Below are 13194 nucleotides of genomic sequence, written 5' to 3' on the forward strand. Positions count from 1 at the left end.
AAGTACTGATTTGAGGTCCACAGTATTCCACGTAGGAAGAGCTTTGTACAAACTCAAACTTGTCCCAATTCTTGATTTGGTGATGGTTCAGAGGAGATTTAAGGCAAGCCTGTGCACTCCCCGCTCTGATCCATCTTTTGGTGCTACCACCTACATTCTCCATCTCCAGACCAGTGCACAGCTAGTAAAGATTCTTTGCTCAGGCCTTTGAGGGCCTGTAGGGGTAGTGGGGATGGTGCATGCTGGGATAATTCCCTCTCACCAACAGCTGTTTTGGGTTTTTTCCTGCAGTTGGTCGATTGGGGCCAGGAGACCTTCCAGTGTGAAGTAGCCCAGCAGTATTCAAACAAAAATCTGGGAGTAGTCCAAGTTTGGTCAGTGCATAGTACAGTGCAGTATAGAACTGTTCTATGAATAACAACTGCGGATGGCAGATACAGTAACTAGCTCTTCTATCTCTTTGTTGCTGTTCCTGGGTGAACATGACTGTGACTGTCACTTTTTTAATGTACTTTAAGTGTCACCCTGAGTGGGACAGAGAAGCCCATATATGGGTCCTATTCACATTGTGCCACTGGAAAAAAAGCTGTACCCAGCTGATGAGCCCATAACTAGGGCCAAACCAGTCCTGGGTTGCATGTGTTCCAGTTCAGAGAGGACCTGACTTGGCAGTTCAAGCTCAAGCTGGATTGTTCTGAAGATAGTAGGGTCAATGCTGATTTGTTTATGGCTGGATTCAGACTGAGGTGAAATAGTGAGTAAAATAATGATGAAGTAGAATGATTCCCCAAGTAATTACCAAGTAATTGGCTCTTCCTGTAGCAAAGCCCTGAGTTGGGCTCAAGCCAGTAAAAGGTTGAGAAAGAAGTCATTTGTGATATGGGCATCTTAAGCCATAGTGGGTGGCTTTTGGAAAGGGACCCCAGATGTGAGATGAGATACGACGAGTAGTTGTACCTTACCCCACTGTTATAGAAGAACTGATTGCAACCTCTATTGAATCAATTTCAGGGGCCCACAATAAAAAAACAAGAAAACTTTGCTCCAGTAAATAAATATCAAGGAGATTTTGCATGGAGACAAAATCCAATTCTCTTCAAAATAAATTGCTTCATTTCAATACTCCAAAACGCATCACACCCATTACCGACTATTTCCTAAAATCAGAGGGAAAAATAGAAGATGCCTATCAGCAATTTGTACTCAGGTGACCTCTGAAGTTGAACAACTTAAGGTTTATAAAAGATTTGACAGTGGTCAAGGAGACATCTCCCAAAGGAAATTGTTGTTCCTAAGTACGAGGGTTATTGGGGAGAGGACCCTTAGGCAAAGGCTTATCCTCCCCAACTTCCCAAAAATTGCAGTTTTTCTGTTCCCTCTTGGGACTGATGGGGATGATTACCCCAATCTGCCTCCACAGGGCAAAAAAACCCTAGAGAGCAGAGAAAATTTAAAAAAGTATATGTAGCAGTGGGGCTGCCCACAATGAGCATGGCCATGCCACCACCTCAAAAAGATGCAGGCAGCCTTTCTTCCCCCCTGCACCCTGGGGAGTGGCAGCAAGCCCTCCAGACACCAGGGATACACCAGAGATAAATCTTTGTACAAAAACATAGGGGTGAAGGCTGCATCCCATAGGCATTGTCATGCTCCCATCCCAAAAAGGTGCAAACTGTTTTTCTGCCCCACCCTCAAGGTGGATGGGGCAACTACTCCCAAAATCTGCCCCCCCCCCCAAGAGCTAGACACCAAGGACTGCATTTATGCAGTACATTTACTGGGCATGTGTCCATGTTCCCCCTAACCCAGGGCCCAACAGACTTTCTTTCCCCACAGGGTGGATAGGACTATTCATTACCAATTTTCCCCCTGCATGCTCTAATTTGAAGTTGATGAGTCTTGGGGTCCATGCAAAGGGAATGCAAAACAAGGAATCAGGTAACAAACGATTAAAATTAACTTACAGTGTAACCAATTTTTCCACACAATAAAAACCACCAGAAATAGAGGTAAAGGGTTTTATTACAAATTAACACTCAGTTTCAAAAACATACTGTAAAGGTACACAATAGCACTTACATAACCAAATCCAGAAAGAAATTTAAATGGACTAGCATAAGACAAAAATAAATTCAGTTACAGCTATACAAAACATTAGAAAGATTATGTGATGTTCAGTAAACAACCACTGGCCCAATCTCTTACACGTTATTGCAAGTTGAAGTAATCTCTCTAAGTTAGCTGGGGCAAATGTGAACTCTACTTAAAACACTAAAGCCTATGTCAAAGCAAATCTGACTAAAAGACATGGGGGCAAAGGTAAAGAGCGAACATAGGACAAAAGGAGTTTAGAAAAAATTCCATTGGGGCAGAAAAGAGCTGCCAAGTGAAGTTAAAAAGATGGTAAAAAGGGACAGTATCAGAATTTCAGAAGCTTGGTCAAAAGTCTTCTTAACCCCTTCGATGTCCGATACGAGATGGTCTTGTCCACGACCATGGTCGCTGTGTGCCAAGGACGAGACAAGCTTGTCCTGCACCCGGTTCAAGGGGGGAGCGCTAACGGTCCCCCCATGAGCCTAAGGGCAGGAATGGCAGGGGAATCGCTTCCTCTTCCACCCCAAACCCCCCATCCTCGTGAGGTCTGATGATGTCAGCACGCAAAACAAGTGCTGTCCTCATCAGAGGTCACCTCACATCGCGCTGGAAGCTGACCTTCCAGCAAGATCCGCAAAAGAAATGCATAGCTTTTCTCTTCTGACTGGGAGGTGGGGGCAGGCAGAGACATGAAAGGAAAGGAAAGACCTTTCCTTTCATGTTTCTGTAAGCATTTCTGCAGCCCGGTCATGAAGCGACCAGCTGCAGAAATGCCCACTAGGCACCAGGGCATTTTTTTTATTTTTTTATTTCTGAATAAGGGGAGCGGCTCCTTCGGCAAGGGTCGCTCCCTAGGGGGACTTTTTTTTAAGACCTTTTCTCCCCCCCCACAGATCGGCCTACTGTAATTATACCGATCTGCCCCCAGGGGGGCAGAAACCATTAGACGCCAGGGATTGTTTACTTTTCTTTGTTTTTACTAGAGGGGAGTGACCCCTTAGGCAAGGTTCGCTCCCCTATGGGGAAAATTATTTTTAGGCTATTTCTGCTATTTCTATTTTTATTAGGCCAATCTGCCCCCAAGGAGGGCAGAAACTAAGAGACACCAGGAGACCCCTTAGGCAAGGGCACATTACTGTCGGCCATTTGGGGCAGAAAGCCCAGCAGAGACCAGGGAAGAATTTAGTTTTAAAACAGAGGGTGGGGGTATGGCCATACCCCCATCCAAATAAATGAGGACAAAGTTGTTCTGCCCACCAGTGGGCAGATAGGGCAATTACCCCCAACTTACTCCCCAGGGTGGCAGAGAGCCTACTAGATGCCAGGGATTTAAAAAAAATAAAAAATAAAAATGGGGTGGTGGTTACCAACCAGTATGGGCATGGATATGCCTCCACCCCAGATGAAGGGGGTAACAGTCTTTAAGCTCTCTCCTTGCACACTAAGGGGCTCATTCCGACCCCGGGCCGGGGATGCGGGAGCACCGCCAACAGGCTGGCGGTGCCCCGCAGGGCATTCTGACCGCGGCGGTTTGGCCGCGGTCAGAACAGGAAAACCGGCGGTCTCCCGCCGGTTTTCCGATGCCCTCAGGAATCCTCCATGGCGGCGCAGCTTGCTCGTGGGAGCCGGCTTCCTCGTGGGAAGGGGTTTCCCGCAGGGCTGGCGGGCGGCCTTCTGGCGGTTCCCTCAAGGCGGGCGGCTCCCGCCGCCCGCCGGGGTCTGAATGACCCCCTAAAACATCTTATCCCATGGCAGGCAAGAGGACTTTGATTATTTTGAGTTTTGGCTTTACATTTGGGCCATGAGAGCTTGTCTAACTCTCAAAATTGTCCCAATTGTAATGGTGAGGGCTATACTTGTTGGACTTTGGGACTCTGCCATGTAGAAAAATCTACGAGACCTAGACACATCCGAAAACTAAACATCTGGGTGAGTCCAGGGTGGTGTGCTTCACATGCACCCCACACCATTTTCTTACCCATAATGCCCTGAAAACCTCCAACTTTGCTGGAAATAAAAAAAAATTCCCACATTTTTGTGATAGAACCTTCCAGAATCTGCAGGAATCAACAAAATTCCTACCACCCAGCATTATTGCATCTATACCGATAAAACTTCTGTCCAGCTTGTCAGCCTAAAAAAGTTTTTATTTTCCCAAACTGCCCTTTTGGACCCGGTTTGGATCCCCCTCATTTTCAACATGTTTTTGGCTCTTTCCTGTCGCAGGCACTTGGCCACCTACACAAGTGAGGTATCATTTTTACCGGGAGACTGAGGGGAGCATTGGGTGGTTGGAAATATGCACCAGTGTAGTAATCCGACACAGACATGTGGGGAAACTATTATTATTTAACTAAATTTGAGATTTGCTGAAGATTCTGGGTAAGAAGACACTGGGGGATCCATGCAAGTCACACCTCACTGGACTCCCTCCAGTGTCTACTTTTCAGAAATGTTTGGGTTTGGCAGGTTTCCCTATATGGCTACTGCTCCCAGGACCATAAACGCATATGCCCCCGCAAAAACAGGTAGTTTTGTTTTTGATAATTTTGATGTGTCCACATAGTGTTTTGGGGTATTTCCTTTCGCGGGCACTAGGCCTACCCACATGAATGAGTACCAATTTTTATCTGGAAACTTGGGGGAAAGCTGGGAGGAAGGAAATTTGTGGCTCCTCTCATATTCCAGAACTTTCTGTCCCCGAAAAGTGTGAAAAAGTGTTTTTTGGGTCAAAATTTGAGGTTTGCAAAGGATTCTGGGTAACAGAACCTGGTGAGAGCCCCACATGTCACCCAATATTTTGATTCCCCTAGGTGTCTAGTTTTAAAAAATGCTCAGGTTTGGTAGGTTTTTGTTAGGTGCCGGCTGAGCTAGAGGTCAAAATCCACACCTAGACACTTTACAAAAAACAGGTCTGTTTTCTTTGGGAAAATGTGATGTGTTCACGTTGTGTTTTGGGGCATTTTTTGTCACTGGCAATAGGCCTACCCACACCAGTGAGCTACCATTTTTATCAAGAGACCTGGGGAAACTCTGGGTGGCTTCTCTCAGATTCCAGAACATTTTGTCACCGAAATGTGAGGAAAAACAGTTTTTTTTGGCCAAATTTGAGGTTTGCAAAAGATTCTGCGTAACAGATCCTGATGCGAGCCCCATCTTGGACTCCCCTAGGTGTCTAGTTTTAAAAAATGCATAGGTTTGGTAGGTTTCTCCAGGTGCCGGCTGAGCTAGAGATCAAAATCCACAGCTAGACACTTTCCAAAAAACATGTCATTTTTCAATATAAAAATATGATGTGTCCATGTTGCGTTTCATGGTGGGGTATTAGGCCTACCCACTCAAGTGAGGTACCATTTGTATCGGGAGATTTAGGGGAATACAGAATAGAAGAACAAGTGTTATTGTCCCTTGTCTTTCTCTACATTTTCTCCTTCCAAATGTAAGACAGTGTGTAAAAAAGACGTTTATTTGAGAAATGCCCTGCAATTCACATGCTAGTATGGGCATCCCAGAATTCAGAAATGTGCAAATAACCATTGCTTCTCAACACCTTATCTTGTGCTCATTTTGGAAATACTAAGGTTTCCTTGATATCTATTTTTACTATTTATATTTCAGCAAATGAATTGCTGTGTACCAGGAATGCAATGAAAACCCTTTGCAAGGTGCAGCTCCTTTATTGGCTCTGGGTTCTCAGGGTTTGTGATGAACCTATGAGCCCAATATATCCCTGCAACCAGAAGAGTCCAGCAGATGTATATTACTTTTGAAAATATGACATCGCAAGAAAAAGTTACAGAGTGAAAGATGGAGAAAAATGGCTTTTTTCACCTCAATTTCAACATGTTTTCTATTTCAGCTGTTATTTTCTGTAGGAAACCCTTATAGGATCTACACAAATGACCCCTTGGTGAATACAGAATGTTGTCTACTTTTCAGAAATGTTTAGCTTTCCGGAATCCAGCATTGGTTTAACACCCATTTCTGTCGCTAACTGGAAGGAAGCTAAAAGCACACAAAATAGTAAAAATGGGGTATGTCTCAGTAAAATGCCAAACTTGTGTTGAAAAATGTGGTTTTCTGATTCAAGTCTGCCTGTTCCTCAATTAGTCCTATTAACATTGGACTCATAAAACATCAGCAGATAAATCCAATTTACTCCAACTGCACCCAGTATGTTACAAACTATGCCCTCCTTTGCTAAAAGGATGTCTAACACAAGGCAGTTCTGAAGTGTCATAGATCTTACGCAGCCATTTCTGTATCCATTAGGATCATAGCTCCTAAAAAAATTGTTATCCACAATAGTAGACAACTTTCAGATTTTCAAAGAATTCAGAATAACTCCCACTGAAGGAATTATTGCTCAAAACATGTCTCCATCTATGCCAGAATAAGATTCTCTCTTTTGTTTAACATGATGTAATTCAGTCATTGTAGGTACTTTATTCAGGTTCTCAAATTGATAAACCTTTGGGGAAACCATCCTCAAGTAATAGGTGCCATAACATTCTCTTGGAAGACGGTAACACGTATTTGGTCCACATATGTAATAAACTCCTGGAATTGTGGGGTCTTGTCCATTTAACATAAACGACCATTTACTATGAAACAAAAACACATGTCTACATTTACTCACAAACAATGTGTCAGTTCTAGATTTAGGCCTGTATACACAAAGCTTTCCTATGTGTTGTGCATCTACAGATAGTTTCCCTTGTGTCTTTAAGTAACTAAATGCATGATCATTTCTAAATGTCCTTTTCTCTAAGTCCTTTCCTAACTTCTCCTTTAATGCCTTTCTCCTGTCATCTGTCTGATCTAAGAAACTCTTTTCAATGGGTGTGAGCAAGCATGTGAGGTTATTCCTGTGCGCGTAAGCCATGCCAAATGTCAATGTAGGTTAAAAAAAAACTCTCACTAATTCTATGGCCTTTTCCTTCTCTACTCAGGTACTTAATTATAGGAACAAACAAAAACACTGCATTGTGATTTCAGTAGAACTACTGAATGCACTTCTGGTCATAAAATCTTGTTAGTAAAAGACTACAACTTATCCCATAAGTAAGGGACAAACTATGGTAAGTAACTCCTTCCTTCACTGATGAAGGAAGCTGCATACAGACATAGTAATCTCTCGCAGCCATCAACTCAACATACGCACGCAATACGCGATAGAAAACATTAGAAGAAAGTTCTCCTTGGGTACTATCTTCATGCAAATATTTCTCATCTATCTAATTCTGTGAGTGCAGTAGTTGTCCCTAAAGCAGATGTATGGTTGGCCAAAATATTGTCAAGAAGAGTCATGCTCACAATCAACACTAGACACAATATCATGCACACAGTTGCCAAACCAATACCTATGGATTTACAGCACCTATTACTCCTAACCTGTTGGTTATGGTTACTCATCGTTTGTAAAGAATCAGAAAGTAGAAGGGAAACATTATAACTATGCACCAAAAAATAAATCTCCAATCTTCTTTAGCAGTTATTTACAGCTTTCAGTCTTTCTTCCAGGACCTTTTGTCAGAAAAAAAGATAGCTTGTCAAAATTAGTAATTATCTGTCAAAATCGGTTTAGCAGATTTTCAAATCAGGTTATAAGAAGTCTCTTCCAGTTACTTCAACAGAATTTATTGAACTTCTCTTAGATTCACAATTTTACAAAGTCCAGTTTATTGATCTTCACGTGCCAAAATATTGACCTGGAAATTCTCGATCAAAACAAAAAGACAAAAATTCACTCTCATTCACTTGTCGTTGCATAAGCCCATTCATGACCTGCATACCTTCGATTTGTGATTCTCTTTCTTTTCAATCCTCGATCTGCATTTACTTCTCCATCACTCAAATCTTCTCTTCTTGTCGTGTCTATTTCTTCTTCAATTGGTGTCACTTTAATTACTTCTTTCTTCTTGGCTTGTGATTTCTGCCACTTATCTCTTTTCAGTGGACCCTTTGTCAATGCTCTTTTCAGTGCTGGACTTGAAACTTCTCTTTGTTCTGCAGGATTTTCTTTTGACATACCTGCAACTGGTTCAGGAGGAGTCAGATCGTTTTGGCTTTGATCCGCTTCAACTCCCTCCAACTCGGGGTCTGCAGTTTGCTCTGTTTGTCTTTCAAGACAGTCTACTTCTGGGAGAGCCCTCCTCTGACTAGCCCCTCCTGCTAACTCAGTTGAGGTTGGTTCACTGTCACTCTCCTGTAGGTCTTCCACTTCGTATCTCACAGGAGTGTTTGCACTGTTTTCGGGCTCCTCAGATTCAGTCTCTGATTCTCCCATTTCCTTCTCTGAGCCTGGGTTTTGCCTGGAATTTGTTGGTAATGTCAACAACTTATAGTCATTGTTCAAAGGACAGGATACTTTCCAAGAATAGCTCGCATGAATCCAGTTCAGAACTTCAGCACACTTCACAGCTGTAGTAGTAACCAGTACTACTTGGTAAGGGCCTTTCTCCCCAAGGCTCCAAACAAGTCTTCCTCACGGGTTTTCTGATCACAACCCAATCTCCTGCTCTCAGGTTGTGGTTTTGATCTTGAGACAGTTGCAGTGTGGTGACTTCCACCTGATGAGCGAAAGAGTGAACCACATCAGCCAGACCTTTGCAGTAATCCAACACCATCATCTGTTGTGTTCACAACAGCATTGGCAGGAACTGCTGGCAACCTCACTGCTCTGCCCATAAGGATTTCATGCAGCGTCAGTCTAGTTTTCCTGTTGGGGGTGCTTCTCATACTCATCAGAACTAATGGCAGTGTGTCTGGCCATTTCAGAATCGTGGACGCACACATCTTTGCAATTCTTGATTTTACAGTACCATTCATCTGCTGAACAAGTCCTGGGGCTTCAGGGCAGAAGCTACAATGCAACTTCTGCTCAATGTTGAACATAGTCATTCAATTACTTCATTGTTGAAGTGACTTCCTCTATCTGATTCTAAAGAGAATAGAAAGCCAAAACGAGGTATCAGTTCCCTAAGTAGTAACTTCGCTACTGTAAGGCTGTCATTTCTTCGTGTAGCATAAGTTTCAATCCAGTGGCTAAAAATACAATCACCAACACATATCTCAATCCTCCACACACAGGCATCTCAAGAAAATCCATCTTCATTCTGCTAAATGGACCTCCCGCTCTTCCTATGTGACTCATATTGACCTTCGTTCAACTGCTGACAGATGATGCAGCGATGGCAAACTGTTTCAGTAACCTGTCTAAACTTTAGATTGAATTAAAATTGCTTGAATGTTGGAATCATTGCATCCCTTCCAACAAGTGCCTGACCATGATAATATCTAGCCATTCGAGTCAACAAACTGCTTGGTAAAAGTACTTGTCCCCCCCATACGCCGTCCTCACGTTAAACGCATTTCAATTTTAGCCAAGATTTCTTTTCATCTTTGTCAACATTATCCTGAAGTGCTTTCAATTCTTCCAATGTATGTATAACATTTAGGGCCAGATGTAGGTAAGTAAAAAATTGCGACTTGGAATTTGAGAGTCATAGCGACTTGCAAATTGCAACTCGCAAAAGTGCATGCAGAAAGACACCTTCTGCGACTCGCTATGGGGTCGCAAAGACCCACCTCATAAATATTAATGAGGTGGTTCGCAGTTTGCGAGCCCATAGCGAGTCCATGCACTCACAGGGATGGTGGCCTGCTGGAGACAGCAGACCACCATGTCTGTGACTTCTTTTTTAATAAAGCAGTTTTTTTTTTCTTTTTGCAGCCCGTTTTCCTTAAAGGAAAACGAGCTGCAAAAAGAAAAACTTCCGAAACCATTTGGTTTCGTTTTTTTCAGAGCAGGCAGTGGTCCATAGGACCACTGCCTGCTCTGAAAAAATAATTTTTTGGGCATTCACAAAGGGGAAGGGGTCCCATGGGGACCCCTTCCCTTTTGCGAATGAGTTACCATCCACTTCAAGTGGATGGTAACTGCGAGTTGGTTTGCGACCGCATTCGCGGTCACAAAGCAACTCAGCAAGGCGATGCGGTCGCAAATAGGAAGGGAACACCCCTTCCTATTTGCGAGTCGCAGCCTCAAATTGCGAGTCGGTACCAACTCGCAATTTGCGGTTGTGCATCGCGTTTGGCCTTTTGCGCGTCGCAAACTGCATTTTTCACAGTTTGCGACACGCAAAAGGCTTCCTACATCTGTCACTAAGTGCATAATTTGGGCACATTTCATCTTCAGGTCACAATTCTGATTTTTCTTTGAATGATACACAGTTCAATGCGCAAAAACTTGCATATCCATTTCCCATTGACACAAAATGTCAGGTGTGCACTGCATTTCACCACAGCAATCTTCTTAGGCATTTGAATAGCTTGTAACAAGTCATGAATCATTTCACCATTTCTAACCGGTGAACTAGTAGAGGTGAGGAAACCTCTCTACAACAAAAGTTGGCTATGGACTATTCCAAATCCATACTGGTTGTTTGTATAAATAGTAACTTTAAGCTGTGCAGAGACATTGCATGCTCTCGTAAGGGATACCAACTCGCCACTTGTGCAGAATACACTCTTCGAAGCCAGGACCCTTCAAGTATGCCAGAAATTGAGAACACAGCATATCCTGCTCTCAATATTCCATGTTATCTCTTAAACAGGAACCATCAACAAAAATAATTTGGTCATTTTCTTCCAATTGTTTATCTCGAATATCAGGTCTCGGTTTTGTGCACAAATCAGTAACCTCCAGACAGTCATGTTCAACTTCTCTCAATTTGTCAACCTCAATGTTCTCTTTTGGAAGTAAAGTTGCTGGGTTAAGCACTGTACACCTTTTCAATGATACATTGAGTGAACCCAGGATGACAGTTTCATACTGGGTCAACCTAGCATTAGTCAAATGTTGTGTCTTAGTTCTGATAAGTAAAACTTCAAGGAGTGAGGGACCATAGCAGTTAAAGGATGTCTCACAATCACAATGCTCTCACTCTGAGTGAGTCTCAGTCCAACCGCTGCAAATGTACATAAGCAGCCAGGTAAAGCTTCTGCAACTGGGTCCAAAGTAGCTGAAAAATATGCTACTGTGTGGTTTACATCACCATGGACTTGTGTCAATATGGACAAAGAGCATGCATCACACTCATGACAAAACAACATAAAGGGTTTTGTGTAGTCAGGCATACCCAAAGCCGGGTCTTTGCACAGGCTTCCTCTCAACTCAGTAAAGGCTTTCATTCAGGCTTGGCCTAACACGAAGGAATCAGTAACTTCTTTATGAGTCAGCTTCTGCAATGGCTTTGAAATAACGGAAAAGGTGGCAACCCACTGATGAACATAGCTCACCATGTGTTGCTGGGGATTCATCTGCAATATGACTATGACATATCCTATAGAAATTTTCCTAATTCCTTTTTCAATTAGGTGTCCCAAATATTTCACTTCCTTCTGACAGTACTGTAATTTTGCTGGGTACACATCATGTTAATTCTTCCCTAAGTGATTCAGTAAGGCAATAGTATCATACTTGCATGCTTCTCTTGTCTTTGAAGTGACTAACAAGTCATTAATGTACTGGACTAACGTTGATTGGAAAAGCATTTCCAATGACGTCAGGTTCTTTTTCAGGATCTGGTTGAAAATGGACAGTGATTCTGAAAACCCTTGTAGAATTCTACACTAACAGTAAACTCGGTGCAAAATTTTTAAACAGAAGAGAAATTGGCTATCCTCATGAAGAGGTATAGAAAAGAATGCTTGTGACAGGTCTATCACGATGAACCATTCAGCATCATATAGGATCTGAGACAATATCACTGCTTGATTTGGCACCACTGGACAACACTTAATCACAATATCATTTACTTTTTTCAAATCCTAAACAATTCAAAATTTCCCACATGGTTTTCGCAGTCCCATTATCGGTGAGTTACATGGGATGCTCAGCACTTCTTTTAAAACACCTTGGTTTACAAATTCTCCAATTATGGGTGCAATCCCTTCAATCGTGTCTCGTGTCATGTGGCAGTGAGGAATCTGGGGAAAATTTAATTTGGCTTGACTGGGACCTTAACTGGCTCAACTCCTTTTATTTGACCAATGTCTTTTCCTGTAAAATCCCACACTTTCATTTTAAGTGTTCTCTGTAAATCAGAAAGAAGGTCTCTCATTTTGAAAACTGGAAAGCAACGAATCAAAGGGTATTCCTCATTCGTTGTGTCACAACCTGTTTCTGTGGACAAGTCATCTTCATCATCACTTTTTGTCTGAATGGCAATTCCATCATTTGAGTGAGTAATAGAGCATCTTGTTTTACATAGCAAGTCCTTCCTAGTAAGGATACCGGACTCAAGTCACAAACAACAAATTTGTATAATCCTTTAAAGTCACCAGTTTTAACTTGAACTTGAACTGGTTCTATAATTGGGTCGGTCAAATACTGGTTTGCAACTCCCACAGTCTGCACTGTTTTCCCTGAAAGTTTCAGATTTGGAACTTCTTAAGTTCTCACTGTAGAGTGTGTACCTCCTTTTTCGACTAAGAATGAAACGCTGTGACTCATCACTTTTCCTTTCTCATATGGCCATATCTGATCTACTTCTAATGAACCTGCTAACATGCATTGTTCTTCATCCAAACTCTCACTCACCCAAGCATTATTCGTTTCATCCTCACTGTGTAGCAGGAATTGGTGTACGGTGTTATTACTCTGATTGAACCTTTGACCTGTGACCTGCCAAGGAATAATCACCTGCTGCGCCTCTATTGAGGCTTGAAGTATGTGAATTTGCTGTCTAGGTGCCATTTGAATCTAAGGTTGCATCTGCTGCGACTGGCGCATCTGCAAATGTGGCATCTGCATCTGTTGCATGGGCTGAAAACCTTGCACCTGATTCACATTACTTTGGAAATCTGGATTTTGACCTCTCATTCTCCGTCCTCTCATATTTGGGAATTAATTGATTTTGTTTGTCTGCCGAATAAACATCTTCCTGACTTAACATCGCATACTCCTGTTTCCGATGTCCGAGGCCTCGCAAGCGTGACATGGTAACATTCTCCCCATCCCTTACTCATGATTCTGAACAACCACAATATTTCGGATCAGGACTATGATTCACATTTCCAATTCCACCTCTACCT

This window comes from Pleurodeles waltl, chromosome 2_2 (assembly GCF_031143425.1).
Source record: "Pleurodeles waltl isolate 20211129_DDA chromosome 2_2, aPleWal1.hap1.20221129, whole genome shotgun sequence".
NCBI lineage: Eukaryota > Metazoa > Chordata > Amphibia > Caudata > Salamandridae > Pleurodeles > Pleurodeles waltl.